The sequence below is a fragment of the Hyposmocoma kahamanoa genome, unplaced genomic scaffold (genome assembly GCF_003589595.1).
Source record: "Hyposmocoma kahamanoa isolate Upper Pololo Valley unplaced genomic scaffold, ASM358959v1 91, whole genome shotgun sequence".
NCBI lineage: Eukaryota > Metazoa > Arthropoda > Insecta > Lepidoptera > Cosmopterigidae > Hyposmocoma > Hyposmocoma kahamanoa.
The window spans coordinates 190403-217372 of NW_020654684.1; the positions used below are offsets into that span (position 1 = coordinate 190403).

Below are 26970 nucleotides of genomic sequence, written 5' to 3' on the forward strand. Positions count from 1 at the left end.
ATCTTATCAAATTTAATATTTAGCGATCTCCATTTACCTTAGTTAACTTGCTTGGATTCTCTTATAATCTTAGTTAAGTCTTGCTAATTCAATTATTTTCGTTTTAGATATAAAGCTCTATTCTCTTCATTATTCGTGCAGGATACAGTAATTACTTATTATTTGCAAAATAACTGTATGTCAAAAATAATTCACTATTTATACTGTATCGTCTAATTGTTGTTTTTTGTTCGTGTATTTTCCTGCAATAGTCTCCCATGGTACCATAATTTGACCCTTAACAGCACCACACGGCAGGTCCTTCTCGTCAGTAAGCGCACGCTTACCAATACGCTTTCTCATTTTTTTCATTTCTTTTTGAATATGTTTCTTTTTCTGTTTTTCTGTCATTGGTTTGTGGTGTAAGACTGCCGACCATGGTTGACGATTACCTAATATTATAGGCATTTCATCTCTATGTTTCACAATCGGCTCACGACTAGTGACCACGGCAGAAGTAACAGTAGTATTGTCGACGTTTTCTTTTTCGGCATGAGTACCTATTAACGCTAATCTCCTTCTTCGTTTGTCCATTCTTGTTTTTGCATTATCGTCCGAGTCACTTTCCGATACACTTTCCAATTTCTCCTCCTCCTCCTCCTCCGTATCGAATATATTTTTGTCACGCTTCACTCGCTTTTTCCTTGATTTGGCAGGTTTTTTGCCTGTTGCCTCGATAATCGGTGCTTTTAGGTCGGATTTCGAATCTTTTTTCTTATCTTTTTTCTTACTTTTTTGCTTTTGTTTGGGAGGCAGTGGACCCAGAATACCTAAGTCGGGATCGTCAAAGTGGATTGGCCAAACGTTATTAGCTTCATAAAAACGTTTATAATCACCGTCTATTACTCTAATTATTTCGGCTATGTTTTCCGATCCATCTGCCGGGGGTTGAATCAAAAGGTAGTTCTTTACGTGTATCAAATCTAACAATCTTTTAGGCACTGATATAGAATACTTTTGTACATTATCTGTAGTTATCTGCAAAAGGTGCAAAATAATTTATTTCTTCATGATGTCATAGCTATCCTATCTATGCTGTTTGATTATATGCCTTTTCGTATACGGTAATAATATTATGACGTGGGGGTAGAATTTTGTAACATTTCTTGTTTAACTTTTTATTCTGCTGCCGTTAGTTCAAAAGGCGGATTAAAAAATTTTGTGAACTATACTGCGGTGATTTTTTTTTATTTCATGCCTTTAAACATTATTCTCTCGGTTTTTAGTTTTTATGACAAGCGCCCTTTCAACTAACGGCGGCAGTATTAAACTCGGGATCGTTGTCACACATCATAAATGTACTGATTTTCAGTAAAGATTGCTATATTTCTAGTGAGATGTAGTACTAGTTACTGTTGTAAGTTTCCATTATTGATTTTTTTCTTGTATTTAATGTTTTGATAATGTTTTAACACCTTGATGTTCATAGTTAGTAAAGTGACATCAACATCAGCTTGTGGTGTTTGTAAAGGTACTGGTTGGGTGAGAAGGTTCATAAATCTGTTACAAGGTGTCGCTTAGGGCATTGAAAGCCGAAAAATGTATAACAATGATCTCATCACAAAGTTATGTTAAAAAACAAGACGATTCTGTCCCGATCCGTATCTGCGAGGAAGCCGACTTGTTTAAAATCGCTATGTGACTAGAGTCAATTTTAAAAACTTTACATTACATTGTGAATTTACACCGTAAATTAGTTTTAAGTATTTTTTCTTATTCCCTATATTATTTCACTCCCTCGTTTTTATTCATAGCATTACTTATGCTTCTCTTAATAACTCACATAATATTCTTGCTCACACACACTTACACTCTATACTTCAAACACGCAAAACCAACACACCTTTCCTTAAACCTTTATGGCGATGAAATAACCGTACGGAACCCTGTTTTTCGTCGTTATACTGCACAATCTACAGATTCAAATAATTATTTAAAATATTATGTTATTAAAGTAGAAATTAACTGCGATTGTGTAACGTTGTACCTCGTTTTACGGGATCGTGACGGAGTTCAACAAGATTTAATCAGTAATTTGAGTCTGGATTCCTTAACAACAGCCAATTCAGTGTCCTGTAATATTGACGATGCCAAAACACATGTAGCAAGCGACAACTCATTAAATATAATTTCGCAAAACATTACGAGCCTTACTTGTAATTTTAATAACTTTCTGACCCGCATTTCCAGATCAAATATTCTTTGGGATGTGATTGTGCTGACTGAGTGCTAGCTCTGTACAGCTAAATGTATATCAACTCTAGATGGCTATGACTACGTCTGCATAACAAATCAAATTACACAAAACGAAGGCGTGGTTATCTATTATAACGAGAAATTAACTGTCTCAAGCATTGACTTACAATTATATGGACGTCGGGTCCGCGCTAAAAAGTGTCCGAATTTATAGGGCGTTAAAATCGTATACAGAGCGTCTTTCACGCTTTAGTCTTCGTTTGTTCGATTGACAGCGAAGCAAGCAAAATTAGACAGTACTGCGAAAACATTACAATTTAAATTCAACGTTTTAGCTTTTTCATATTCCTTTACATGTCACTACGTTTAAATAGGTTGACTTGGGACATTTTTTTCGTGGTTTTTGTATTAGACCCGTCGTCCATTTATTTGTAAGCCAATGGTCTCAAGTGACTACCCTTGTATTAATTAAAGTTTTATTGAATTGATATTCAATTCTTTTTTGTGAAATTACTAGCTGTAAAGGTACTAACTGGGTGATAAATCTTTCATAGATTTCTCATAGATGGCGCTACGACTAAAAAGTCGTTGAAAAACCAAATAAAAAGACACGACGCAAGCACATAGAAAAATTCGTGAGGTCCGCTGGTTCGTTCCGTGGCTTAGTTGGTATAGCGTCTGGCACGGTATGCAAGAAGACGTCGGTTCGAATCCGACCGGATCGAAGGAATTTTTTCTGAGTGTTCGATCTTTGTATTAATAATTACCCTTGTATTGTTGACGCAAACTGTATTTTGCTGAAACTTTACTCGGAAACGTGCATCTTGGCTATTTACCGATCGCCAAGTAATCAAGATACTTTCTAATTCCACTCATCGCTTGATAACACCTTAACTAACTTGAATTGTTGTAAAAATATCATTTTATGTGTGATATAAATATAGATATCGTCCCTTCGAACAATAATAAACGCTCACATGAATATCTCACCATTTTAGCGAGCCATAGCTTACTACCGGGTCACACTGCGCTGTAACCCATGGCAAAACCTCTGTGAATCACATAATGATTAAGTCTAAATTAAATCCTATATGTATCGTATTTGAATCGTCTGTCACTGATTACCAATGTGTGTTGCACCTAGTATTAAACTTAATACTAGGCTGGAATATTCATCTAAACGCGTTTTTAGAATAAACTATGCACACATGGACGAGGCCATAGGGTAAGCACAACTTCTTTTCTTAAAAAAATTTTTTGCCACCGATGATGTATTAATTAATTTATTAAAAAAAAGCAATTACTGAAAATTCCAGACTTCTCAACACCTCTAATAGGAAAAGAATCTATAAGCAATGGATTACAAAAGCTCTGCATAGATGTATGTGAATACGCGACAACCTTTTCAAAAAACTTAAAAAAGATCCTAATAATGAGATTTTAAAAATAACCTACAAGAGATATAGAAACTTTTGTAGGTACCTATCTCTTTTATCAGGAAAGCTAAAATGTCTGAAAAACGCGAAATTGAGAACTAAAAAGTCGCTTGTTGCTCGGGTGTAATTACAATTTTGGATAAAATAAATTCAGGTTCAGGTTTTTCAAATTATAATCTAAGAAAATATATCTATAAATAAAATCATATTTAAAAGAAACTGTAATAACTAACTAGTATGTAAGTGTGCTGATATGCCTATACAACTATCAGTTTCTTTATGATCCACATTTAGTTCACGTAATATGAAATGTAGTGTAGGATTTGTAATAAGGTAATAAAAAATTAACTACTTCATTACAAAAAATTAAGTCGATAATATCTTTTCGAAAATGCCACGCGAGAAAAGGGTAAAACTGACAAAAAGTTTCCAAAATCAGGGATAGACGACACGTTTCTCAAAAAAATAATTTGTATCCGAGTTACCTACCAGTGCAATAGGTTGTGGTATGTTATTAATTAACTCAGTTTTTTTGGAATTGAATTAATTTTTCTTACCGTTTCGATCTTTTTTATAATAATTAGTGGAATGATTTCACAAAAAATAATTGAATATCGTAGTAGTCAAACATCCTGACTTGTAGTAAAACATGCGGAGTCTGAATAAGTTTATTAAAACTTGATCAGACTCCACATGTTAGAGCTTTTGAAATATTTATTTACATTTGATATATTTATTTATATTTTATGCATTCATTTTACTACAGATTTTGTATTATTAGTGTATCAACATTACTTAACATATGTGTACTCATATGTACAGTCAAGAGTACGTCAAGCGTGACACTTTGTACTTTCGACCGTTTTTATCGTAAGCGGCATAGAGTTGCATTTAAATCTTAAATGTCAAGCTTGACGTGCTCTCGACCCTATACATTTGATATAATAAATTCATTTGTATATTTTTTTTACATAATTAATTTAAACGTCAAGTTTATTTTGAATACATAGTATACTCATGAATAACAAATTATTTCAATAAGCCAACAAATTATATGCCCCGGACTGATCCCAGCGCAAAGGTGGCCATCACGCTTGCCGTATTTCCTCGCTGTACGGCAATGGACAATCTTTGCGCCAAGAGCAACCCGGCGGCGGCGCCGGCGCGGGAGTCATCTCCACAGTAAGAAGCCGTCGCCGGATTTCTGCTACAAACTTTTTCGCATTGCTACCCCAACAACTCGCCGTCTCAACAGCAAGCGGAACGAAAATGCGACTTTCCAAGTCACGATTGTTTGTGTATTTATTCAGTATAGTATATTCAATTTCTTTATTTATCTATTTTTAGTGCCACCCCAAAAACCAACTTTCCTCTCACATTTTCAAAAGGTTACTTGGAAGTAATCTCTTTATGGGATAAGCTCGCCTTTGTACACAAATATTTTAAATTGTTTCTGAAAATTTGTTTTGTTTTTGAAAATTACTTTGTGGTACAATAAAGTGTTTAAATAATTAATAAAACTTCAAAATTTTATTAGCGATTTGAATTGACGTAGTCAAGGGGCCGGATTTCCATTTTGTATTTTGGCATGATTACTTTGTTTTTATATGTCTGGTGGGAAAGCGACTTGGTAGGTCCCCCTATTTTGTCTAAAAAGGATATTTTCTCAAATTTTCTAGTCTATTTATATTAATGTTAATGTTAAAATTTCCAAGCTGTAAAAATATATATACATATAAAAATAATATAAAAATATATAAAAATATGGTGGCAGTGCCCCTCAAGTCTTTGCAATTTAAAGTTCTGAGTGGCAGTGTCACTGCTTTGGACCAGTGTCGCTTGCCACCAGACACACGACTTGATGCGTCACTTAGTAGATATCATAAAAAAATGGTTTAAAGCTATATTTTGTAAATGCTTTATAATTCCTATACCATTTTGTCTGTAGATTTAATAGCGAATTTATTTGTGTACCCACATAATTACTCAAAGTCAAAGTCAAAGTCAAAGATTATTTATTCCATAGGTAAAATAAATTTACACTTGAAATCGTCACATTTAAGCTACTGCTCGTTCACTACGCTGACCTCCCTGGAAGAACGAGCAAGAAACTCTAGGGATTGCTCTTTTCAAATAAACTTAAATGCTATGGAGTACACTTTGAATCAAATTTGTGTGGATTCTGGAGCCGTGTCGTCTTTCCATACATCTTTATCTAACACGTAGTCTTCAATTTTGTAATATGATTTTTCGATCAAAATATTTTTAATGTAGTTTTTAAACTTAGGAAATGATAAACTTAATATATGCTCCGGAATCTTATTGTAAAAACGTATACAGTTCCCCATAAAAGAGTTGTTTACCTTGGTTAAACGAAATCGTGGTACCATGAGTTTGGACTTAGCTCTAAGGTTAATATTATGGATATTTTCTTTCTTATTGAATTATATTATATATATTACTCCATAGCTTAGCCACGCAAGCAGCTTATATATAAGCTTAGATATATATATATACATATATTTTACGAAAATATTTATAAATTTAGAGTATTTATTACGATGACTTACGGCTTTGAGACGTGGTCACTTACTATGGGCCTCATAAAAAAGAGTAGATCCGCAGAAGAACGAAAGTTACCGACAATGCTCAAAGAATTAGTAAGTTGAAGTGGCAGTGGGCAGGGCACATAGCTCGTAGAACTGACGGGCATTAGGGCAGAAAGGTTGTCGAATGGAGACTACGAACCGGAAGTGCAGAAGGCGTTCAGTGGAACGGCAACCTACTAGATAGACGGATGACCTGGTAAGCGCGGCTATCGACTAGTCTGGAAACTTTGGGCGAAGCCTATGTTCAGCAGTGGACGTCTTCCGACTGATATGATGGTGATGATGATAGAGTATTTATAGTTTCATTCAGATAAAATCAGAGAAATACTCAGCTACGCTTTGTATCTGGTAATCTTCGTTGATACCTACCCGGACTTTGTATCTGTTTATGACTTTTGTAACTCGTACTATGCATTGGTCCACCTCGGGAAGCGCAAAATCCGTTGAATAAGATTTGATAAGTGCTGTCGATTTAGGTACAACTATTACTACTTCTTCTTCTTCTTCTTCTTCTTCTAATTCTAATTCTTCTTCAGTATCTTCCGAATCTGTTGAACTTATCGAAACAGACGGTTCCTTTCCTTCTAATTCCGATGGGAACGCCGGATCCAATATATTCAACACTTTTTCTATTATCTTGTTCATAGCACTGGTGTATACGTATAATGTAGTTGTTCTAAGTCGTCAAATATATTTATATATAATTCCTGCAAAATAATTTTAAATTATAATTATTCATCTGCCCTTTCGATTCTTATATGTATTCTTTATTGCACCAAATAAATACAACAGAAATGTTAATTTAACAGAAGGTGAGCAAAGGTGGACTTGTCTATAAAAGAGATCTCTTCCAGCCAACCCAGGGCAGTGAGAGCTAAGGTTACGAGTGGGTAACAGTGTGTAAGAGGGAATGAGAAAGAAATATAATAAAGTACATAAATAAAACAAAGTTAAAAATGCCATTACTTACATAAGTCTTATAATGAATCATAATAAATAGCATCAATATACATACACAAATATATACACATAGGTGTACCTATGTGTATATATTTATACATAAATAAATATGTGAAAAAAATAATAATGAAAAGGTGATTACAAAAACAGTTCAGCAAGAAAGTGCGTTGTCAACATTTTCTTGAAACAAGCGATAGACGGGCTAGACTGGATATGGGAAGGGAGTCTCTTCCACAACAGCGCTGTCCGAGAGGAAAAGGAGTTACAACAGAAATTAAAATAAGGGTTAAAAATGCATGTGAGTGCCAAGTAATTTTCTGTATAATAAATAATGTTTTATTTAGCATAGATTTTAAAATAAAGTTCAGATGGAAAAAAATTTACCACCTTCGTGATCGAGTGGCTTGTAGTAATTTCACAAACAATAATACAATACAAACTTAATTACAGATAATAGCGACATCTCTAGCCAGGGCTGGTGGGGATGACGATTCATAGATTTGTTATAGATGGCGCTACGGCTAAAAAGTCGTTGAAAACCAAGTACAAAGACTCGACAACAAGCACGTAGAAAAATTCGTGAGGTCCGCTGGTTCGTTCCGTGGCTTAGTTGGTATAGCGTCTGGCACGGTTTGCTAGAAGACGTCGGTTCGAATTCGGCCGGATCGAAGGAATTTTAATAAGTGTTCGATATTTGTATTAATAATTATAACAAACTAGTCGAGTAATTTCACAAAAAATAATTGAATATCAATTAAATACAAAATTAAAAAAATTACAAATAAGTAATAAATGTATTCATGTGTTTCAGTGTTTTCTAAACTTATGAAGCAAAACAAGTTATTTCTGTTTTAAAGTCAGAAAGATAGGCCTCAACAATTACAGGGTTGTCAGTGAGATATTTGAAAAAATATTCTCAATCAGCCGTGTTCACATTTTAACAAAAATAACTTAATGTTGCATAAACAATTTGTTGTCACACTCAACAATGGATTCTGGTGTTAAGTGCATTAAAACATAACACATATTTGATATTTAAGAAGACTTACATGGTGCTATGTATTCTGTATAATGTAGGCACGAAATAATCAGAGTCTGCAATGAGCATGGGCGTCCCTCAAGGTTTAAAATTCTAGGTCCGCTTTTATTTTTAGTTTATAGTAATGACTAGAACATGTTTAAATATAGTATATAATGTGTAATATAGGCATAATATAGCAATGTTTACTGATGATATTTCCTTATTATTTAATGTTAAACGGCACCAATATTCTTACGACGGTGTTCACAATCATATTATAAAGATAGTAGATTGGTTTGTGGTTAATAATTGTGTCTTGGTGAAACACGTGTCGGATACATTTTTGGGGGCGGTATTTGTGACTGTAGTTGAGCTTATGCTATATATTTTTATTAATCTTGAGAGTGGGAAAATGAACTGCGTGAAAAAATATTAAATACTAGCTCAGCTATTTTACAAGAAATATTAACTTCTTGAAACTATCTTGAAATATTAACCTCCGGTGCACAGACATGGTTGCTGACTGAGTTCCAAAAGTCTAAACTCAAGATCTGCCAGAGGGCGATGGAACGCAGCATTCTGGGCCTCAAGCGTATTGACCGAGTACGCAATACAACGCTGCGTTCGATGACTGGCATTGCTGATGAGGGGAGCAAAACAGCCTTGCTCAAGTGGGATTGGGCGGATCACGTTAGCCGGATGCAACCTGTGAGGTGGGCGAACGTCGTCACTCCTTGGGTGCCCGAGGACGGAAAGAGACGGCGTGGACGGCCGAGATGGCGTTGGCGAGACGACCTCGATGGGTTTGAGAGAGAGTGGTGGGAGATCGCCAAAGACTGGGAGCAATGGAGGATTTTGGGGGAGACTACGTACCGGAAGGACACAAATTGCTCCTCTGAATGAACGTCGTAATTTAATTAACGATAAATGCCCCTTACAGATAAGGCTATAAATGGATTTGACAAAAAATGAGCTAAGATTACAGACAAATTACAGACAATAATGTCCCTAATGTTTGTGTGTAAATTGTATAATGTTGTGGGTTTTCGAAATAGCAATATAATAGTAATTAATTTACTTCTATATTTATTAACATGGATTACCGAAAAGTAACGCCTTAATCAGTTAATTTAGTATAAGTCTAGCTCTCTTCATTTGATGTTTTTTTTTATCAAGTGATGGTAATATTTACTGGAAATTATAATGGTATACCAAGTCTTCTGGGAACTTATTACTTTATTACTGTACTATTATTATACCAAGTTTTGTGGGGAATTTATAACTGTACATATAGTAGTATTGTTAATTTTTTTAAGCACAATACGTAAACACAGTTGCCGCAAGAATATTTTCATTTTTTTGTTCCTGTTCGATACATGAGCTATTTAATTTTCTATCTAACATATTTAAAAAGGCTTCTAACTTTGTTTCTATATGTCTTTCTTGGAGGTTTTTCATGGTGTTCATTTACCATACAATGGAGGCATTCGATCACAACTAAGTACGATATCTATCAACTTTTTTAGTGGGCATCATCTTATCACAACAAGTAATGCAACAGCAATCTGCATTGCCTTTAGTAGTACTATTGGTACTTGTACCAATGGTTTTTGCACTGTTATTGGCATTTGCAGTATTGGTGGCACAATTAGCGACATCTCTATGCCACTGGTCTTCATCCGCTTCTAAATCCAACATAATACCGTCATCAGGAAATAAACGTGTATCAGCGAGACACTTTTTGTCAAATTTTTTTGTGTGCTTACAAGGTTTCTGTTTTTCCTTCTTTTTTTTCGAGGTGCTACTGACAGTAGTAGTAGTAGTAGGAGCAGCAACAGGTATCCCACACTTCTTTCTTTCTTTTTTTGACAACTTTTGGAGCATTTCTTCCTCCTTCTGAGCTTTTTGTATTCTCTCTGCTAGATGTTCAACGTAGCCCCCGATATCATATTCTTTCGGCCATATATCATGCGCTCTATAAAACATTTCGTGATCATCGTCTATTACTCGAATTACTTCAGCGAGGTATCGTGCTCCTTTTACAGTAGCTTGTATTACAACATAGTCTCCTGGTATTATAGTTTCTCGCTCTGCTACTCTTGGTCGCACTGCTACTAAATACTTATATCCTGTTGGTGATAATACCTGAAATAAATTAATTAAAATTTTTTTTATGTCAACTCTTATCGGTTTGAGTTATTATTTTTAAACAAACTGGCAAAAAGTGAGATGGTCCACCTGGCGATATATGGTAACCGCTACCTACACACATCAAAAAAAGTTTGCGATCACTTCGAAAAACTGAAATCTTTTTTGTTACTGTAGATTATATTATGATTTTTTCTTCTTTTTAGATTCTTTATTTAAAAATAAATTAGAACATAAAACAATGACCCCGTTCAATTGTTTTTTCATATAAAAAGGCTTTCAGTCCTAGCTTACGCTCATTCAGAAATCTGATTTAGTCAATTATAAGCGATTCAAGATATTTTTCGCGGAAAGTTGTGATTGAAAAAATGCCAAGAGGATTATCAGAGGTTTTACGAGCTAGAATAGTACCTTTGAGGGAAGAAGGATACACCACGAGAGTAATAGCACGCAGACTTGCTATATCCCAATCCTGTGTCGTGGCTACGTTGCAGAGGTATCACGGAATGGGGAATTTAGCTGACCGACCCCGCAGCGGTCGCCCAACTGTTTTGACAGCTGCCCAAAAGCGCTATATTAGATTGCTGGCAGCCCGTGATCCAACAATCAACGCCACTAAAATAAAAGCAGAAGTCAGGGCCGCCTCTGGGCTTGAAGTTAGCATGCAGACCGTTCGCAATTGCTTGCACCAGGCTGGATTACGAGCACGGAGGTCTTGGTGAGCTCCGCTCAATTCCCGGCAACGTCAACAACGAAGATTGCAGTGGGTTAGACTTCGGCAAAATGAAGATGGTAAGGACGAAAACATTTGGCAAAACTGTCTCTTCGTTGACGAATCCCGAATCAGCACTCATCCAGATAACCGACGTGTCCGTGTCTGGAGAAGACCAGGCGACCGTGAAAGACAAAGAACTGCCACTGGAACAGTTCAGCAAGGCGGAAAATCGGTGTCCTTTTGGGGTGGCATTATGATTGGAGCTAGAACGCCTTTGATCCCGTATCGGGGCTTCATGACCGCAGACATGTACAAAGCAGTTGCTATTGATGATATCGTCAGACCATTCCGAGTAAACCATGGGCACCAATTTGTACTGGTCGATGATAATGCGCCCGCACATCGAGCTCAACGAGTCAATGCTGCTCTTCAAGAATACGATATCACACGATTAGACTGGCCTGCCGGCTCGCCCGACTTAAACCCAATAGAGCACGCGTGGGATGCTCTTAAACGAGCAGTATGGAACCGTGAGCCACGTCCCCAGACAGTTCCAGAGCTCAGGGAAACCGCTATTGAAGAATAGGATAGGTTACCCCAGGAAATGCTGGATAACTTGATCCTCAGCATGCCCAGGAGGATCTTCGCATGTATTCGAGCCAGGGGAGGAGTTATTTTATATTGAATTCACACCTTTTAATAATAAATTGTTGTTTAAGTTTAATTAAACAGTCTTTTTCTTTCTATGAAATTTCTATCATTATTACATTATGATTAATGGCTCAATTTTTTAAAATAAATAATAAAAAATAGTTTTATATTTTAATTTCAAACAGGGTATTCCTATTTAAAGAAAGCATACAACATAGATTTTTTCTTGATAAAGTTAAATTTAAAGAATTATAGGAGCTTATGCTATTGATCGCAAACTTTTTTTGATGTGTGTACACTTAGATGTTGAGATAATGAAAGGAGAAATGAAATCAGACTTTGGAAGTATTATTTAAATCGCCAGTATTTGTTTGTCTTCTCTCACGTGATAAAAATCAATCAGGCTTAGGGCGCCTTCCAATCAGACGCTTGCAGAAGCGATGGTATGGCGCGAATTGGGCATGGCAGACGCACGTCTGTGTGCGCACTTAATGTGACTGCAAAAGCGGCGCACGCGTGACGCGACTGTGGCGTTGCAACTGCACTTCTAATGGCGGTTGTACACTCTCATTCGAGTTTTTTTGCCTACTTCTCGCCGATAGTTCTTGTGCATCCATGTACACTCTCGTATGTTCGTAGTTGACGTTGCTAACGCCGAGAAGATGGATGCATTAGAAATTGCTTCCGCTGTTGCGCTATCAATTACTATATGTATGTACCTACATAAGTATCATACAAAAGAAAAGAAAATGGCGTAAACGGTGATGGTAGATGGTCAATATACATCTAAATAGGACACGGTATGTTACCTCACTGCATATATAATGTACTTTCCGTTTTTGAGATACCTGACTCACCTCATTCAAGGGACTTTTTCAAAGATTTGTGAGTGTATACAGTGAACACTTCAGTATTAATAGACTTTAGCGGTAAGAAATATACGAAAAGTACACTTGGAGATACTTACATTCACCAATCATTGAAAATAATAATCCTTTAAATGAAATGGGCAGGTATTTTTACAGCTTACGTACTTTTTTATTAGCACATCAACTCGGCACGGTTACTTGCGATCTTGCGATGCACAGACACATGCGTAGAGATGGAAAAATCTGCTTATTTTTTTAAACGTTAAAACGTACTTTTTTTCAAAGTGTGCTTAAAAAAAGCTTTTCACTTTTTAAGTCTAAAAAAAAGTTTTTTTAAGTACATCTTAAATATATACTTATATTCTTATGCCTTAATTAATTTATTTTGGATTGCTTTTTTATTTTGCTTAATTAATACTATTAACATTCTTTTCAATTTAATGGGATTGATCGATTCAAATTGTAACAATGTTAACGTTCTTATTACCTACCTTGGATGTTGTATTTACCTATAGCATTAAGTTCTTGGTTTTGTGATGTAATTAAATATAGGGTTTTTCAATAAGAACTTTGTTTTGTAAATCAAAATAAAACAATAAATTTAGATGACAATGATTCAAATTTTTATTGTATTAATAAAAGTAAGGTTTGGCAATTATTAATGAAAAATGATATCTGATAAATGTCCACCACGACCACAGTTACAGATGTCGATTCTTTCCATAAAGTTTTTAATCACTTTTTGAGAAAATGGTGGGTCTATTTGGTTAATCACTTCAAAAATTGTGAGTTTTAAGGCTGCAATCAATTCGATTGGCTCCGTATAGACTCTGTCTTTAACATAACCCCATAAAAAATAATCCAGCGGTGTTAAATCATATGATCGAGCTGGCTACTTAACGGCTGAATTTCGTGAAATTATCGGGAAATTTGGTTTGCAATAAATTAATTCATTGTTTCGGTGGCAATGTCACTTGTGCCGTTGGCATTGGGCCGTTTTTTTTCGAAAATTCGGCTGGAAATGCGGTAATGGTGAATGGATCACGCTATCGCGAGATGTTAACAACTCAATTTTGGCCTAGCATTGATGACATGGATATCACTGACATGTGGTTTCAACAAGACGGTGCCACATGTCACACAGCCAATGAGACGATCAATTTATTGCAAACCAAATTTGCTGATCGCGTAATTTCCCGAAATTCAGCTGTTAAATGGCCAGCCAGATCGTGTGATTTAACACCACTGGATTATTTTTTGTGGGGCTATCTTAAGGACAGAGTCTATACGGAGCCAATCGAATCGACTACAGCCTTAAAACTCAAAATCCGTGATGTGATAGCCGAAATAGACCCGACATTTTGCCAAAAAGTGATTAAAAATTTTGATGAAAGAATCGACTTCTGTCAGCGTGGTCGTGGTGGACATTTGCCAGATATCATTTTTCATTCATAATTACCGAACTTTTCTCTTTGTAATACAATAAAAATTTGAATCATCTTCATCTAAATTTTTTGTTTTATTTTATTTTAGAAAACAAAGTTCTTGTTGAAAGACCCTTTACCTAATTGATTGTTATAATGTATATAGTGTCGATGAACTAAATAAATAAATAAACGCTTTTTAGTTTCAAGCTTACAAAATCGTTTAGAAAAAACGTTTCAGCGCATAGGTAGACTTTCAATTTTAAAAAAAGTTTGTAACGTTGTGTTGATAGCGAAAACCAAGAGTCGACCACTCCTAAAGGATTTAACGTAAGTAAGTTTATTTGTAAAACACGAGTATCATTTATAAAATCATTATTCACAATGACGAATTAATTTGTTTAGGAAACAAAGATGGCGGGGCTTGAAACATAGGCACGTTGTAATAAATGCAATTGTTGAGTATTGATCTGACCAACGCTTAAATTGAAAAGCGTGTTTTTGTGCTTATTTTAAAAAGCAAACTTTTTAAAGTACTTATCGAGTTCTTAAGTTTTCGCGTTTGTTACACATAGGAAATGAAACTATTTTTCCGGATTTAAATAGCGTATATTTGTTTTTTCAAAGAAACCGACGTTTCGGGCGCTTTACAGGTCCCATGGTCACGGTTGAAAAAACAAATATACGCGGTTTAAATCCGGAAAAATAGTTTCATTTCCTATTTTTAAAGTACTTTTCGTTTAATCGCCCTGCAGTCTACTAGGATTCCTCTTCAATAATACAACTCCGTACAAAGGCACAGAGTTTAATCGCAGTTGAGAAAATTATAAAAACACACTTAAAATATATAAAAAATTACGTGCGGCCGTATCGCGAGACGCGTGCAGACTACTGGCTGCAGGCAGAGGGCGCTGGGCAACCGATAGCTTTTGTACCTTAACTAAAAACTTTTGCAACATTTTTACAAAAAGAAATAACAAGTAAATAGGCCAACATAACAAAATTCAGAATAATCTTTATTTCATAGGTAAGCATTATTACACTTGAAATCGTCACAATATTAAACACTACCGCTCATTCGTAAGGCAGATTCCCCTGAGAAGAATGAGCAAGAAACTCTAGGGGTTGCTCTTTATAAATAACATTTGTTCACATTCAACATTTACAACATATATTTTTGTTTGTTTTGAAACATCAGAGATCGAGACTACCTCCATGAGCTAAACGGGTTACTACCACGGATTTTAGTGTATAATAACCTTTAGTATAAAGTTTTTGTTTCACTATAGTTTTAAACCCCGTGAAAGGCAAATTTTGTATATCAATCGCAATATTGTTATAGAAGCGTATACAGTGCCCCTTGAATGATTTTTTGACTTTGTGAAGACGACTCTCAAGAACAGCTAGTTTATTTTTATTCATCGTATTAATGTTATGTGTCCCATGGTCACGGATGACCATGGGACCTGTAAAGGGCCGAAACGTCGGTTTGTTTGAAAAAACAAATATACGCGATTTAAATCCGGAAAAATAGTTTCATTTCCTATGTGTAACAATCGCGAAAACCTAAGAACTCGAATAGTAATTTCTTTAAGAAAAATAGTGACGGACATAACATAACATTAATACGATGAATAAAAATAAACTAGCTGTTCTTGATAGTCGTCTTCACAAAGTCAGAAAATCATGAGACTGCAAAAGCGGCGCACGCGTGACGCTACTGTGGCGTTGCAACTGCACTTCTAATGGCGGTTGTACACTCTCATCGGAGTGCTTTCGTCTACTTCTCGCCGATAGTTCTTGTGCATCCATGTCCCATGGTCACGGTTGCCCATGGGACCTGTAAAGGGCGCGAAACGTCGGTTTGTTTACAAATATACGCGATTTAAATCCGGAAAAATAGTTTCATTTCCTAAATTACTATTCCTTTTAACATAAATTACATTTTCATAAATGTACTGTGAGGCTAGTGTAAGAATGTTATATTCCTAAAACTTATCACCATGAGCAGCTTTAATACGGTAGTGCTTAACTATAAGTCGCGCTGTCGGATGCCGTCCATAGAGGACGACCGGCCTCATCGTTTTCAGAGGCACGTCGAGCGCGGCGTCTATACGACCGCCCACGCGGAGCACACCGTCGGTCGGCGTCCAGGTAAGGAGACAAAGCGAGTAGCTATTGCTTGGCAAACACTTACCCGCCCTGATAGCCGTTATTTCGCCGCCGAACAACTCAGCTTGCGCCTGTTACAGGACCAGGCGCTCCGCCCCTTCCACTAACGCGCATTCGTCGTCACAGGTAAGTCGTTTACATTTATTTATAAATTTAAGGATTGCGGCAATAGCTCGCATATACCGTATCCACGAAGAAAAACGCTCCGGATCCGAAACTGGCCGTCTCGCAGGTAGTACCTCTATAATATGTACGCATTCCTTAAATGTGTCTTTGGTCACAGGTTTGAAAATATTAAGTGACCAGTATGTTTCGTCCGCGTACAGGAATGAAGGTCCCCTCAGCCATTCCTTTAAGAAAAGATTCATAGTTAAAAGTCTCTCTAGTAGCTATGTGCGCCACGTTTAAACTAGTCGGTACGTACCTGCACTCCGACAAGTTAGTGAGATCTTTTTTTCACCGAGTCGCTTAGCCTCGAACGTCTTGTAGCTGCGCCTATTATTATTTTACCAGTGAAGAACCGCACTGGAATCGCACCAGGTAATTTTTCTTCTCTCATGATCGCGTCTATGGTCTCATGGCCTTGATCGGTGCAGCTCTGGACTTGCTAGCTACAAAAACTACTAACATTTTACTATTGTTATGCCAGCGTAAATACGCGACAGCAGACATGGCTTTGAGCGAGGCATCACTAAGCAAATGTAATTCTAAATTATTATAGTATTGGCCACTCACAGCGGCGGAAGATTGAGTTATCGTAGCAATCGTAGCACAAAGTTGCGCCGCAATTCGTCTTCGCGTTGTAGTCGTTCGTAGCAGGTGTGAATGCCTGTCGCCTTGCTACGCTGTCGACCGGCTTATCTCGTGTTTCATTTCCTCTTACAGCGTTCGCCGTATACCATCTCGGTAGATGAATTTTATTAATAATTTTAAGCAAATCTAGCCATTTACACCATTTTTTATTTATGTCGTCTGGAAGGAAATCGTCCCAGCCACAGACCACATTCCGTGGTCCCAGCAAATATGTAGCCGCCACGTATCCTGCAACTTAATCCTACCCTGTATGGTAAAAGGTGACAGAAACGCAAATACGTCAATTATAGACATGACAACGCGCAGCATGAGTCGTTTTGTTGGTCTCTATTTACCTTGAATGATGCACTCAGGAATACGTTTAAACGAGACGTCGAACCCTAGCTCGTCGGTCGCTGGGAACCAAATGATTCCAAGCGTGCGTTCGCCCTCGGGCTGCTGATCAAATTGAAACCTTATTGCTGTTGCTCCGAGAGTAGATCTTCGCACATTTTTTAATACGGAGACAGTATTGCTGGTCCAATTGCGAATCTCAAACTCGCCAGACTTGTGAATGTCGGTGACCGCTTTCACCACGTTGATGGCCGCTGCCTCGTCTGGCAGGCTCTGTATATAGTCATCTGCTTAGTGCGAGTCACAGATGGCGCTCACTGCAGCTGTTGACGATGAGTCATATCATGTTGCGTTTTTGTTTTTAATGAATTGCGTGACGAAAGGGGAGCACTTAGCGCCAAATATTAGGGATGTCATTACATATGTTTTGACGGGTTGTGTAGGGACGCTCCGCCATAAAAACCTCAGCATTTCCTGGTCCTGAGGTCGAATCAGGATCCTTGAGAACATATCCTTTATATCCCCTGTTACTGCTTGACGGGGCCAAAATGGGGTAGGATGAACGCACTGATTGACCTAGAGTTGTTCCCTCGATAGATGTGTCAGTCGCTGGTGTTTATGCGTATGCCCAGGTGTTAGGGGGTTGTCGCGCCGCCCACTCTGATCTCTCACAGACAGATGAGATGCTAAGATGATTTTCCATATTGCCGTTAGACAACTGCTACGGTGTTATCGCAGCATTCTATGATGCGCTCGGCCGCAACCATCCTTGTCGCACTCCGGGGCGGGGCATGTTTCTCTCTCATGACGTGCGTCTAAACACTTAAAACAAATTTCTATTAAATTTAAATCGCTTCCGAAGTATGGGCCGCCATCTTGTCCGCTCCTTCGCCGTGTTGGTTTGTAAGTGCGGTTTGTTCCGTTCTCTCGGTATCTCTCAGTAACGCACTGCGAGTTTTTACCATTCTGAATGGAGGTGTGTTAAATATGAAAATCCGGTTCGAAGAGTAACTTTTGTAGGCTACTAGGATCCTCTTCAATAATACAACTCCGTACAAAGGCACACAGTTTAATCACGGTCGAGAAAATTACGAAAACACACTTAAAATATATAAAAAAATTACGTGCGGCCGTTTCGTGAGATGCGTGCAGACTACTGGCTGCAGGCAGAGGGCGCTGAGTAACCGATCGCTTTTGTACCTTAACTAAATATAACCGCAATATTTTTACAAAAAGAAATATGAATAGACTAATATATTTATGTATGTGAGCCCGTCGTTAACACACCTCTACACATGCGACAGTGTGCAGCGAAGCACTCGCCTTTCCTAGCGAGACATACCGAGACGTTATGACTCGGGCGCAAAAAAGGAAAGACGTCGAAAGTCACCGAGACATTCGAGGCTAGGCAAATGCTTTCGTGTACATTCCTGCACTCGGTATGTCTCGGGGTGTCTCGGCGAAAGTGTACAGCTGCCATAAATATTTTATGAAAATCTCTTCTACAAGCATCTAATTTGAAGGCGACTTTAAGATAACTTTACAGGATCATATGATCATACAAATCTCATACCATAGAAGTGTTAAATGTACGTACCAACACAACGTCTGGACAACAAAATTTCAGCACTTTCACTATACATTGGTCATCTTCGAGGAGTGCAAAACTTGGTGCTGGGCACGTCTCCATTTTCAATAAGATATTGTGAACAGAACAGTAACGCTATGGCCTAGTACGTATACATATTATGTAGGTAAGTAGATGTCTGAAAGTGCCTTTGAATTAAGAATTACAACCTAATGGTGGCACTTCATATGGCTACTTGTATTCGCTATTGGGTAGTATATAACCAGAAATACAGACGAAATAAGGGCCATCCGTCCATGGCATCTCATCAGGCAAATGGGCCTTATATCACTTATAAATATAAATTTTCGTTTGCGCTGAAATCGCAAATTAGAAAACTCAAATAGTACAGCGCCAACAACTGACCTGTGTGTACGTCTCCGTGTATTCCATAAACATTCTGTATTTATTGTAATAAAGATAATATCTCTAACAACGGGGACTATACCATTGGGTGGTGTGGGAAAAACAGCAAAACATCTAATTACAAAACAAACGGAATCACATTTCATCGGTAATTAAATATGTATGTATTTTTTCAATTCTCGTCCATTACATCAAAACTCAAGTTAAACTGGTCGACTTAAGTTAAACAATTGACGAGACTCGTCAATTGTTTCCAATTCGGACTGGCCAATCGGAGCGCAGTAGTCACCGTAATGATTTGCCAGAATTTCAAGCAAATTAAATGACATTTCGTCTCTATTTCTGATTATATACTCGATGGAAATGTTATACTTGGAAAAATATTTGACTTACAGACAAACATGCAGTACTGACATATATGACAGTCTACACATGGAGTCAAATGAGTTAATGACCATAGTATGGACCATTTACTTGCGTATTTGCTTATACTCCTTTGACGTGCGTAGAGAAACCGACCAGCGCGCGGTAATGTAAGTTTGGTTTTGCTGTATTTGCCGAATAGGCGAACATAAGGCAAATAGTTTGCCATACATGCTGTCTACACATGGTGATTGTTTGCTAAATATATAAAATACGTATATACAAATAGCCATTGTAAGTACCACTACTCGTAGTAATGACGTAATCAGAATTTTATAGATATGGAGTCCAAAGTTTCTGCAATTGTTACACATAGTAGTAAGGAAGTGATTGATATTGTTACGGATCTAAATTTGTTTTTTTTTAGAAAATGAAACTATTTTTCCGGATTTAAATCGCATTGTTTTTTTTTCAAACAAAACCAAAGTCACAGGTTTTTCTTTACAACGACCTCCGTGGTCGAGTCGAGATTGTACACTAGTTTTCATGGTGTCTCCATCTCTGAAGTCCTGAATTCGATCCCATGTCCCAGATCTGGGTATTTGTAGTACCGTCGTGATTTCCGAAGTGCTTTGGGATCAGTGCCTCTACCACAAGTTTACACGAGCAATTACGCACGTCGCGTAATGTCGCGTACATTACTCCACAGTCTTGTATGGCAAATCATACAGCGCCCCTAACGATCACGAGAACAAACAACACTTTGTATACAAACATTTTACGCGGTCGGAAAACTATTACTGTAATGTTAATGACAAAATGTTGTCGTAAGCAGTCATTGTTTTGCGGATAAAATATTCTTTAAACAGTGACTACGTCAAGAATTATTATTGATATACGTACTTATCTCTCATATCAATAATTCTTCTTGTAGTCATTGTTTTTAAGAATATTTTATCCTTTGATGGACACCTGGAGATCTATAGCACAGGGTATCCTAATTTAGGCTCCAGCCTTTACAGACAACAAAAGCTTTGGTTTACTACAAGTTTAAGCGTAAGCGTTAACAACGTGCTTATGTTCCAAGTCATTTTTATGTTTATAATTATTTATATTATATATTATATATTTATATATAATTTATGTTTCCTAAACAAATTAATTCATCAATGTGAATAATAATTTTATAAATAATTACAAAACTCGTGTTTTACAAATAAACTTACTTATTTTAAAATGTTTAGTGGTCTACTCTTGCTTTTCGCTATCAACACAACGTTGCAAGCTTTTTTAAACTTATAAGTCTATGCGCTTAAAAGTTTTTCTAAATGAATTTGTAAGCTTCATACTAAAAAGCGTTTAAGTGACAAGCGTTTAAAAAAAGCACGTTCTAACGGAGTTTTCCCCATCTCTATTCATGACTAGGTCCCAGTCAGCCGTGATCGTGGCACTTGTAAATACCTCGAAACGTTGGTTTTGTTTGAAGAAAACAAATGTTCGCGACTTATATATCTAAGAATATAGTTTTATTTCCAATTTTAATAGGTATGTGCTATTTTTATCACATAGTATGTTACTCCACATCGCTATTCTGCGAGTTCAACTACAATAGTCACATTTGCAAAATGGCAACTTTTCAGAGGTTTAAATATTTGGAAATTTGCCAATAATGCGGGAGTGCAGGGTGCGACCCTTTCACGGCCTCCGCGCGGATAGGCGCGGCCAGACGCAGGATATCACACAGTGCGCTCCGCAATAGATTTGTGCCTGCTCGGTGTCTGCCCTGTCATGTGACTTCATTGACCCGCACACCGTTGCTTGACGCGTAGCAGTGATAATCGCCTAAGATCCGGCGCGTATGGTGTTTACAAATGCAAGTTTACCTTTATGTTCCATCAGGGTAGATATTTCTATGTATTCAATGTTTGCACACACTTCCAACAAACCAATTTTCATGGGTATAGTTTTACGTTTTTCACGTAAACCAGGATGTAAAAACCAAAACTTGATTTTCTGCAACTCAAACAATATTTATCATTAAGTACGTATACTTATAGGTTATTATGTGATAAACTGTTGCCTTATTACTAAAACTAATTTCGGTTTAGTAAGTAGCAGGTAAATACAAATACAATATGATGAGTGTGTGAGGGGAAGAAGCAAGAAGAACCTATTCATTAGCTTGTATTGTGTCTGCCTTGTCGTCTGCCGCGTAATGCAGGATTATGTACAAGTCGTGCGCCTGATGGTAAGCTACACGCCTGTCCGTAACAGTTGCAGTGCCACTCAGAGCTTTAAATTACAAAGATCTGAGGGGCACTGCCACTGCGCCTGTCACCCTGAGACATAAGTTAACAAATCCCATGTGCCTGTAATTTCACCAGCACGCTTACCCTCTAAAACCGGAACACAGTAATGCTGACATTACTGCTTGGCGGCAGAAATAGATAAGGTGGCAGTACTTCCGTGGACGATCTCTTTCACAAGGAGCTTTACTGCTTGTGTGCGTTGATGAGCCGCTTGGAGGGCTGGTATATTAATATACAATATAAATTTATATATTTTACCAATACAAGATTGAAATAGTTACAAGGTGTGTCATGTTACTAACTTACTAATTGATATGAACTTTTAGTTGTCTGAAAATAAATTGTTTTTATTATTTTTTTTAAAAGGAGTGCCGGTAAGTAGGTACTACACTCGCGAGCAACCAAACCGACTCAGGCCCTACACCTGCATATAAAGTAGTTTTTATCAAAAACTACCCAGTCAATTAATAAAAATATCTTATTTTCTGATAGCTTGAAACTTTAGCTTCAAGATGGTCTCATTAGCATAAAAATCGATTGCGTGGTTTTTGAAATAATGGTAATAGAGTTAACAATTAGGGAAAATAGGAATTTAGAAGAATAATTTATGGAGATTGTTATTTAAATTAAAACCAAAAAAATAAAATAATAATAATAAATTTATTTAATTAATATTTGGTGTTACCCCCTTTAGCCCTAGTAACAGCTTGTAGTCGATTTTTCATTGACCTGATCAACTTTTTAATAACTTACTGAGGAATTCCGTCCCATTCCTCTAACAAGGCCGTCTTGAGCTCATTGATATTTGAAGGTGCCGGATTTCTGGCTCGGGCCCTTCGTTTGAGCTCGTCCTATAAATGTTCGATGGGATTCATGTCTGGACTAAGCGCTGGCCAGTCCATGGTCTGTATACGGACTTCTTCCAGAAACCGCTTAGTTATACGCGAAGTGCGACACAGGGCATTATCGTGCATCAATAAGAAGTTATCGCCGACAAACTCCGCGTACGGAAAAACACGTTCTAGGAGAATATCAGTAATATACCGATCGGCTATCAATCCTCCTCCTCGGCCTCCCCCAGACACGAAAACGAGTTCGGTTTTCCCGTCTAAAGAAATTCCAGCGCACATCATACAAGAGCCGCCGCCATATGCCACAGTTTCAGCGAAACAGCACTGCGAAAATCGTTCACCTGGGCGCCTATACATCCGACCTCTTCTATCACTGCCATGCAGACACATTCTGCACTCGTCAGTAAACAAGACAGCCCGCCATTGGTCGTGGTTCCAATTGAGGTGCTCTCTAGCAAATTGCAGGCGCGCTTGTTGATGGTTTGGCGTCAATTTCGGACCAGTTGCAGGACGTTTTGGTGTAAGGTTGGCTTCCCTCAGGCGTCTTCGAACTGTCCACTCGCTTACAGCCACTCCTCGAACACGTCTTAGCTCTTGCTGTACGTCGACACCAGCCAGGTGGCGATTTCGTAGAGATGTAGAGACTATGAACCGATCGTCGATTTGAGTTGTGCACCTGTGACGGCTGGTTCTCGGCCTCCGGTCGAATACACCAGTCTCTAGAAATGTTCTGTATACCCTTGATACAGCAGATTGACTTAGGTGCAGTTGAGCAGCGACAGATCGCTGACTAAGTCCCTGTTGCAAAAGAGCAACAACTTGAGCGGCTTCTTCCGGTGTTGTATCCATGGTTTTGTCAAAATAGTGATGGCGATTCACGGAGATGCGTTCAGGTCAACTTCTGGAAAGCGACTGTAGGGATAAGACGCGTGCGGGAGGTTTTATAGGGTTAGTTGGTCGCCCAACTCGTACTGGGTACCGCGAGTAAATTTTCCTGTACTGCCTATTTTATTTTATTTTTTAAAAACTACTGAATCGATATTGATGCTAATGGTACTTTTTTAAAGCTGAAGTTTCAAACATTTTAAACATATAACGTTTTTATAATTCGATTGTAAACTTTTTGATAAAACCTACTCTGAATGCGCACTTAGACATTGAGTCGGTTTGGTTGCTCGCGAGTGTAGATACGGGAGTTCGTTATCAGTAGGAACAATTTGGGGAACGCACTTTTCAAAATTGGTCTTGATCTGGTACTCATAGTACAGGGAATTTCCTAGTTTGAGACCAGGTAATGGTGTGGTTTCCTGGCACTACTGTAATTTCTCATTCCTACTACCGCCTATTGGAAAGTATTACCTTTTGCATATTTAATGTTCAAATTTTAAGACAAGCACCCCAGCGTTTTCTATGCGATTCATCACGTTGCTCGTCACAAGGTGGCTGCGAGATTGGCCAGCAAATCTTGAACATCCAAGAAATCATTGCGACTGCTTCAAATTGTTTTCGGTGCGATGTTCTATAACGGCAAAAGAAGAAATGATGATTTACTACTTTTTATATCAACTAACGGGGAACGAACAAGTTGTGCGCCTGGTGGGAAGCAAACTACCCGTAACAGTTGAAGGCCACTGCAAGTTATAAATCGTAAATATTTGAGGGCCACAGCCACCGAGCCCGTCATTGTGAGACATAACCAATGGTCGGAAAAAGGTGTTCCATATATGGACTGTGAACTGGTATGCGGTACTATCCCAATTTTGACAACTTCACAGGATGAAGAAAAAATTATTTGCGTCAATTATATAGCATCTGGTTAAAAAAATAGGTAGTGTATATACATACATGTATAAAACTACGTATTTTTATTTAATAAACCAGATGCTATATAAATGACGCCAACAATTTCTTTCTTCATCCTATAAAGTTGTCAAAATTCAGATAGTACCAAATGCCAGTTCACAGTCGATATATAGATACATGTATAGATATAGCTACAAGGAGCGACGTTGATTGGTAACTACCAAATATTAATTAGTCACTGTTTCGAATTCCGAATTTCCGGAAATGGTTTTACTGCATCGTAGGACATAACTACTGCGCTAAGACGTCGAAATTGGATTTTAAATAATTCTAATGATGCCATGTAAATAATGAAGTAAATAACTGAGAACAAACAGACAATAAAAAAGTATTGAAAATGGTCACCCTCCGCCCCTCCCTAGCTTTAAATACCGCACCACGCCCCGCTTATTGACGGTCACATTGACTGAACGAGAACAAGGCTGTGTGTGTGTGCGATATTTGCTAGTAGAAGTTAAGAAAAAATAATTAATTTAAAATTTTATTTTCGACGGGCTTTTAGAGGAATTTTAACATTTTAGTTTGCATGAGGACAGTGGTAGCACGCTATAAATATTTTATTAAAATTAAAAAACACAGTATAACAGGTGTTCATAAATTCAAAACCACTAGCAGAAATGTGGTACGTATTTTAAAAGGAAAATATTCACACTTGAATTCTCATTACATTAGATCTTAATTATTTCATTAGTTTTTATTACAAAAACTGCACGTGTACCCATGTACGGCTATTTATCTTCCTATATAGATTATAGAGAGGTGTTTCTTTCGTCCGGAAATCCGGAATACGAAAAAGTATTTAATTAATACCTATTTGGTGGTTTTAACAACTTTATGTTGCTTCTTGTAGCTATATCTATACATGTTTCTACATGTGGGTTCAGTGTCAGCCTCCTCGTTTACCTTCCTTTGAAGAGTGCGACTATAGTAGAAAAATAGTTATTATCGCACTAAGGATGAGAACCGGACACGTTCCATCAAACAGTTTTGCTTTCTTAATGAAAAAAAAACAATTCTCCTAATTGCGAGTTATGACGAGAAACCTGCAGATCAATCGAACACCTTAGGTGCTATAAATTGTATGTTAAGCATTGCATGTCCCCACACGAAACAGACAAAAATACTATTATTATTTATTGAATCGGCTCTCCAACAGCGCCGCACAGATATGTAACCTATAGTTTAGGGTACGATGGAGCTGGCATATATATTGTATAAAAGTTCCTAAATAAATAAAGATAAAAAAAACTTTATTTGTGGAACACCTTTTCCCGACCATTGGACATAACCAGCTACCACCAATAACCTGAACATTACGTTCCGGTTTTGAAGGTAAAAGTGCCGGTGGTAGCTCACATTATTTCTCGATTGGACGAGCTCTTTCATAAGGGACTTTGCTGCTATTGAAATATATAACATGATTTTATGTTCCATCAGATGAGCTGCCTGTGGCGAAGGAAGTGGGAAAACCAGCACATCAGAGAAGCGGAAATTCTTGGAAGACCTGTGACATTCCCAATCTCAATAGGTCCAGTGTGGTGGACAATGAATGTCCATCATCAGAATGAAAATCATCTATTTTAAGATGATCTATGCAGTAGTACTATACGAATTATCGGTTGTCACACTACAAAGTTCAATTCAAATACTTACTGTAATTATAGATTCTGGAAGGTTCAGCTTGTTTTAAGTAGGTCTGGTGCTATTGCGACATTCTGAAATATAAAATGTGGAATTCTACATGTTTCTAACAATTTTGAAGTATAGTGAAATAACAAATTTTGACTCTATGACTGACGTCAAAAAATTGTAACGTCTTTCATGTTTAGAGGTGGAAAAAATAAAGAAACTTTAATGGCAACTTTTACATTGATTTAGTGACTGTAATGTAAGCACCATTTTTTCATGCCCAACGCTGGCATGCCAGTTGCAGACCAACAACTTACAAACGTACAAACTTTCCTATCATAAAAAGCAATGTATGTACGAGTACTTACTACATGTGACTATACGTGTGATTTGTTTAGTAATTTTTCATTAAATTTTAGGAAAGAAGTTGACACTTTATAAGCGGCAGAGATGTCCATGGAATATTTGTTGCGATGAATATACTTACATAATTACACTCTCGGACACATAATTCGATCCACCACGCATTTTCAGTATTAAGTGCCATAAGCTTAAACAATGTTTGATTAATCAAAA

At 37.4% G+C, this 26970-nt stretch overlaps 1 long non-coding RNA gene across 3 annotated transcripts; it reads right to left on the reverse strand.

Moving 5' to 3' along the window:
* Nucleotides 1-674: 674 nt before the first annotated feature.
* LOC113236332 lies at nucleotides 675-26469 on the reverse strand. 3 transcript variants are annotated; one of them, XR_003310942.1, is made up of 7 exons: nucleotides 26419-26469; nucleotides 24262-24421; nucleotides 21626-21755; nucleotides 18984-19152; nucleotides 9685-10406; nucleotides 6650-6987; nucleotides 675-1017 (listed from the first exon to the last, which is right to left on the reverse strand). It is a non-coding gene; the product is annotated as an uncharacterized LOC113236332 (long non-coding RNA). The 3 variants fall into 3 exon arrangements; XR_003310943.1 differs by having other exon boundaries at nucleotides 18984-19162; XR_003310944.1 differs by having other exon boundaries at nucleotides 21626-21761.
* Nucleotides 26470-26970: the final 501 nt, after the last annotated feature.